Source organism: Miscanthus floridulus, chromosome 16 (genome assembly GCF_019320115.1).
Source record: "Miscanthus floridulus cultivar M001 chromosome 16, ASM1932011v1, whole genome shotgun sequence".
Lineage (NCBI taxonomy): Eukaryota > Viridiplantae > Streptophyta > Magnoliopsida > Poales > Poaceae > Miscanthus > Miscanthus floridulus.
The window spans coordinates 13,631,751-13,638,763 of record NC_089595.1 but is presented as its reverse complement, the minus strand read 5'-3'; positions in this window follow the sequence as shown (position 1 = coordinate 13,638,763).

Genomic DNA, 7,013 nt, shown 5'->3' with positions numbered 1-7,013 from the left:
CTCCTCGATGCTCGGTCATCGCCAGCGACGCCGGGGACTCCTCGCTCCTCGGTGCTCAGTCATCGCCAGCGTCGCCGGGGACTCCTCGCTCCTCGGTACTCGGTCATCGCCGCCTACGCCGGGGACTCCTCGTTCCTCACTCCTCGGTGCTCGGTCATCACCAGCGACGCCGGGGACTCCTCGCTCCTTGGTGCTCGGTCATCGCCAGCGACGCCGGGGACTCCTCGCTCCTCGGTGCTCGGTCATCGCCGCCTACGCCGGGGACTCCTCGCTCCTCGGTGCTCGGTCATCGCCGCCGACGCCAGGGACTCCTCGCTCCTCGGTGCTCGGTCATCGCCAACGACGCCGAGGACTCCTCGCTCCTCGGTGCTCGATCATCGCCGCCTACGCCGGGGACTCCTTGGTTCTCGGTCATCGCCAGCTACGCCGGGAACTCCCTGGTTGGTCGGACATCACCGGCTACGCCGGGGACTCCTCGGTGCTTGGATCTTGTTACGTCTCGTTGGTGTGCTATCAAGCTGCTCCATGCTGTTCGGATCAGGGTGCTGATCTTGGGCAGCACGTCTAGGGTCTTCATACGTGCATGTCAAACGATGTCGGCAAGCTTTCAGACTTATTTTTCTTTGACCCTGCTACAAGATTCATTCTTCATCTTCTAGCAGGCTCAGGAACTAAGTGGGCACACTTCACCTTGCGGTGAATGTGCTTGTTCTCATCTCGAGGCTACGCCCGGGGACTGGCTGCCTGCTCGGCTGGTGTTCTACTTTATGATCCTGGCACCATGTGACTGCGTCACCTACTGTCAGGCTCGGGGACTAACTGTGGGGGTATGGCCCTCAAGACATGGGCCGCACCATCGGAGGTGGCCCGGCCCACAAGATCAAGGCGTGCACCGCAAGACATTGTATAGTACCAAATAGGATACTTTACTTATAACCCTGCCCCTCCAGAGTATATAAGGAGAGGCAGGGGTCCTCTACTCGACATCATGTATTCAATACAATACACCAAAGACACAGGACGTAGGGTATTACGTCGACCAGACGGCCCGAACCTGTCTAAATCACTGTCTCTGCGCCTTGTGTCACCATCTGGTTCCTGATTACGCGTATCCCCACCGACAAATCTATCATCGTGGGATACCCCTCGGTGGACTGCCGAGCATCTTTTATCGACAATGCAACTCTAAGGATTTATATCCCATGTCAGAAGTTTGTGCTAAAAAGTTGCTTGAACAGGTCTTGATCGATCTTGTATATTTTTGCAGTGAAAATTTTGATTAAGATCATCCTAATTCCTACTCCATTGGCTGATACCTGGAAAAAGGTGAATGGTTGAAAACTGACCACTGAAGGTGGTATTCTGAAATTACATAGTGCAGGAAGGTGAAGAACTTTGTCAAAGTAGAACTGAAAACCAGAGAGAGTTGTACTCCATCAGATTTGTAAATAGTAGTTGTGAAAACTTAACCACGCCTCCAAATAAAACTCTACAGATATCATACTTCAAAAATCAACAGTTATTGTCATTTGTTATTGAGTGCACACCTCTTCTTTCCTAGTTTTGACTCTGCAGGGAGTTCTGTTAATTGTTCCAGAGGCACAGTAGAATAAAAACCGATATAGTTTCTGATGGCAAGCTGAATTTCAATGTGACTACTATAACAATACTAATTATTAGAACATATACTATATCTTTACTCAATATATCCTCCTGGTGATAATTTTCCCTGAATAGTTGTTTTACATGGAGCCTGTGTTTCACATGTGATTTCTGATACCAGAATTGGGATAGAAAGAAATCATTGCTTCGTTCAGTTTTATTACCATTTCAGATTCATCTTAATCGTAAGATGCAAAAGGTCTAACCTTGCTATATCATAATTTGTACACATTGACAGTATATTTTGTACTATACAGGAAAAAAGAAGGCGTGCATGAAATTATTAACATGCCAGTTCTTTCCATTCTCCAATCACAGGCTACAGCAACTGCTAAGCGTTCTTTCTTTCACTTGCTCATGGCTTTCCTTTTCCCATGTGGCTCTTCCTTTTCAATTTTCATTTTCTCTTAACCTTTCATGTGCTAAAACGTGCATGGGTGACTTCAAATTATCCAAGACACAGGAACATAACCAGTCATAGAGTTCATTCAAGAACATAGTATATCAACACACCGATTATCTTCGGATGGACTCACATCACAGGCTGGTCAAACACGGGTAGGCATGCGGCAACGCCGCGCGTAGTTTCTAGTGAGTAATGAAATGAACAACATGGAGTTTGCGGCACACAATTAATTAACAAATATAATTGAAGTTTGGTGTGCTGTCAACGCTGTCGAGCAGCGAGCGAGTGCTAATTAATTAAACACGCACACACGGCCATACATGCTGTATTTTAATTTAATTTAATTTTTTCATCAGCGTTGCGTTGCATTGCATTGCAAATGTTCTATCTGCACTGCTCGCTCGTCGGCTTGTATGTACTGAAGATCTTTTTGCAGGTGATGTGACGAAGAAATTCCGCACCAAACTCCATCCAACAGTTTGGTCGTATCTGCAAACGTAACGTACTCCCTGTCACTGTCGCAGGGGAAAACTAACGACGGCAACCGGGTGTAAAAAAGTCCTTGTTGGGAAGCTACTATTAGTGTTGACAAAGATTATTACTAATTAACCAGGCGTGGTCCTTATTACAGACCATTTCAATGACACAGTGACGACGGCGACCATGCTTGTACATACATAGACTGCAATCAGACTGATTGATCGAACAGCAGTCTAGTATAATTGCTGCTGCATGCATGTATATGGTCCATGGTCATCATCGTGAATAAATAAATAAATTCTCATAAGTGGGGAAGGAGAGCAACAACAGATGAGAGGGCCCCTTTATGTGCTACGCTGTTATCAGACCATGCACATGCCACACATACATACATGCATGATAGCCACACATACTTAGGTATTCTTCCAAGGAGACCCATAAGTAATTAACAATTTAACATAGCAAAGTTGCCAAGTTGTTGGTAGCCATAGCGTTGTTGCTTTCCATAATCTGTGCCCATTGCTATATGCTGCTAGTACTAGCTACGGCCATTTGGATCGGCAGGCTAATGATGCGTTGAGTTAATTTAGCTACCTCAAATTAGCCATATGTTGTTTGGATTCAAGAGCTAAGAGACACTACCTAAAACCGGCTTTTTGCCGAGTGTTTTTATGTTTGTCGAGTGTATTTCTTCGGACACTCGGCAAACAAGCTCTTTGCCGAGTGCTGCGGAAAAAAAACACTCGGCAAAATAATTGCACTCGGCAAACGATGTAAAAAACATTCGGCAAAGTTCGACACTCGGCAAACTAGAAAAAAACACTCAACAAAACTAGGCACTGAGTGTCCTCGATCCGACGCTCGGCAAACTGGGCACGTTATAAAAAGCTCCCGGCCACCGCAGCGGGGGACGAGGTGAGAAGACATCATCGACTCTGTAACAGAACCGACCAAATCATAAGAACGTAAGTACAAAAACAATCACCGAAGTGATCAAATTCGTGTACTTAAGCTCCCATAATCCCGGTAGTCCGGAAATCACGAAGGATTTCAACTAACTCTCGACATACAAACAAAGACCGTAGTGATTCAACACAGCACATCATTCGTTACAACATTTCACAAGTGGCATTCGGATTACATCCATCAGAGTACAAATAAAATATTACAAACCAAGTTCAAATTTGCGGAAGCAACATAGTTTAATACATAACTTCATGGTTTCAAATACATTGTCAGATCTTAGTCATGTCCCACAAAAGCATCATCAGGTACGAGAACTAGGAGAGACCGCGCCCAACGGTCTAGTCTTCATCTCCAGCCGGGAGAAGGCAATACTTGCAGCAACCAAAGTAGAACTGGTCATCTACAACAGGTGGGAGATAAACCCTGAGTGCGAGAAGGTACTCAGCTAGACTTACCCGTCAAAACCAGAAATAAAAGACACCAAGGGTCATGCAAGGCTTATGAGGTGGGCTAGCTTGACACAGTTGCATAAAAAGAGCTTATGAATATAGTAACCAATTTAAACTTCGCATCAAGTTTATCATCATTTACCTGTCCACTAGATTTGCACATGTACTAGAGCACTCACTTATTAGGAGCAAACAATATTAACCATAGCAGGTATAATAAGGTTGTCATCATCATATCATCATTTCTGAACCATTATGTTATTTAGTGTATCTACTTTGGAGATAAGCCCGTCAAGTTCTCACTAACCGGGAGAGACGGCGACTCGAATCGAATTACAATTCAGCTGAGGGGGTATTCCTAACTCTCACCCTGGCATACTTTGCAAGGGTAGCCGTGGGTCACCTTTGGGACAACTCAGGAACCAAATTCGCGGGTTCGATCAGCGTCAGCACTCTCAGGGATTACCCTTCTGCCAGGACGATCAGGACTTTTAAATCACCTGCCCTTGGACTCACGCCTACGGCTCCCTTCCGAGGCGCACTTTATACTTATCGACTCCCGGCCTGAGGTGAGCTACTCGGCTTCGTGGTCGGTCTTCGGACCCGGCCAACTAAGAGAGAGGCATGCGTTCAACATGAACAGGAAAGGCTCCAAGATTCAGTCCTTAAGCAACACAGACGGAGTCACTACAAACCGGCAAGCCTCCACCCGGTCTTCATTTTAAATTAAGACAGGTTCTTTTCCACGATAGCAAATATAGCCAACCGTGCCATATGTATATTCCTATATCTCGCAGGTGACAGAAAATCACCTGACTTCTACCGTGTTTAAGCAGGGCTAAGCACTACACGAACCTGAGCTACATAGGATTCAGGGTATCAATATCTGGACAAGGATTGGATAACCAATGCAGCAAGTGTTTGCATCCAACACCTAAACTTAATGCAACAATATATATATATGTAACAATAATACTTTAACTGTATTTTGGAAATTAGGAGGCTTAATATGCTTCGGGGCTTGCCTTTCACAAAGTTGCACGGACAGTGATCCGGGCACTCAACGGCGACCTCGTCTGGCACTTCTCCTGAGGGCTGCACCTCCTGAACCTCTGGTGTTGGCTGCTGCTGCTCCTCGCTCGGTTCCTCGAATTCCAGCAGTGTCACTCCTTCCGATACACCTATTGCATGCCGATGCACAAGATAAATATCATGGATGCATAAGGAATGACATGATGCTCATGATGAATGGATCACAGTAAGTGTTTAACGAAAACATCACTGGACACTCGTTTACCGATTAAGAATAGCTCTATTCAAATCACTTTAAAACATGTATCTAACTTAACTTGAAGAACAAGATCAACTTACCTAACTTGCATAACCTAAGATAAAGATACTCACCTTCAGTTAAAGGCCTAACACCTAGGAACATTACCACAAGCTTAGGAATAGTAAATGCATACTTAAATCAACAGTTAAGGTTTCATATGCAAACGAGCAGTCCCTTAATTCAATCACAACAAGAGTTCTATAAATTTAAATGACTTGCAAGAGGACATTCTGGAAAGCTTATGAAATTCTCTACAAATCATTTGTAAACATCAAAGCATGATTCTTACGTTAACCAAATCGAATTCAAGTAAACCTAGAATCTGTCTAGAAATGACAGGTTTACTAAATTAAATATTTAGTGATGATGCAAAAGCATAATTGGACCAAACCAAGTTTACCAACTTGTTGTGCATACCAGAGGGACATCAGAAAGTATAGTGCCAGCTTCTAAATAAATTATTTAATATCCTTTTCTAATTTATTTAGTTAATTAGGTGATTAAAGCAACATATAGTAAAACTATACAGAAAAATCTACAAAATTTACAGTAGCTACCTCATGCTTCACAAAGACTACCATAAAAATTTCAAAGCAATTGGACAAGCAGAACTTGTTGTATCAAAAATAACAGATGACAGGTCTATTTCTAGCATAATTAGGAAACCCTATTAAAAAGTGTCAAGCAACAGATTTCACATTTTTTCTAGTATCATTCCAGCATAAGAATAGCACTCACCAAATTTTACCTTTACTGGATCTATAGAAAAATTATGAAAATTCACACAAGATCCATCCATGCAAACAAGAGAATTACCTAACTCTTTCCTACAGTGTCCAAAATGTATGAAAATTTAATTACAAGCTATTCATGATATGAGCAGTACACCATAAAAATTTCATGCCATTTGGAGCTACAAAGAAAAAGATATAATTACCCCTATTTCCCACATGATTAAAAGAGATAATTAGCAACTCCATTTTTCATAATAGAACATGGTATAAATTATATTTTTAATATAAACTAGACATTACCAGGAACTCAACAAAATTGGAACCACATCATTTGGATCTACCAACCAAGAGATATACATTTTTGAATATGTACTCAAATCTGTGAAAAAGGATAAAACAAAATAAAAATGGAAACCTAACCACTACTGCCCGGAAAGACACGGCGGCCCGTGACGCGCGCGCGTCAGCGCTCAGCACGGCCCAGAAATGGCGCAGCCCACGCCGGCTCCCGCCTGCGCTCGGCGGCTGACGAGCGGGTCCCGCAAGACAGCGAGACAGACAGGGGAGGGAAGAAGGACGACGGCGTGGCTCATCGCCGGTGGCAGTTCCGACGAGGCCACCGGTACCAACGTGTTCGCCTCACCCATGCGCACCTAGGGATACCATCAATTGTAGCTATTCCAACGGCTAGAGGAAATGGCGACGGCCATGGCGGCGCACGGCCACGGGTCGCCCGGCTCCGGTGAGGTCCGACCCCGTAGGACGCGGCTAAGCTCGGTACGAGCTTCTGGAGTTCGCTACCAAGCTAACCAAGCAAAGAAGAGGGGATGGGAAGGCCTCGGTGGCAGTTGGCCGCGTGGAGCGCCAACTCCGGCAAGGTCCCATCATGGCGGCGGTGGTGGAAACGGCGAATGCTCCCTTACCAAGCCCCAATCGACACGGCTGAGAGGTGGAGGAGGTAGAGGAGAACACGGCGAAGCTAC